Here is a 246-nt window from a genome sequence, read left to right as displayed (position 1 = left end):
GACCATCCAATTCCAGATGATTGGGAATTCTCTGATCTCCTTGATGAAGATGTTATCTACATTGAAATCCCTAAGCCATGGAGGCTATACTTTAAAGGATCAGCTCGACAAGATGGGCCAGGTGCAGTGTAACGACCTCTTCCCTCGATCACTACCGGCGTTTGAGACTTACAAGTGAACTCGTCAAATCCCAAACAAGCCTTAATTAAATCTCCAAATCAACATAAAACATTAGCACTACAAGTC

The sequence above is a fragment of the Theobroma umbraticum genome, unplaced genomic scaffold (assembly GCF_002168275.2).
Source record: "Theobroma umbraticum cultivar Fairchild unplaced genomic scaffold, ASM216827v3 scaffold_182.0, whole genome shotgun sequence".
NCBI classification, from domain to species: domain Eukaryota; kingdom Viridiplantae; phylum Streptophyta; class Magnoliopsida; order Malvales; family Malvaceae; genus Theobroma; species Theobroma umbraticum.
Note: the sequence above shows the minus strand (reverse complement) of the source record.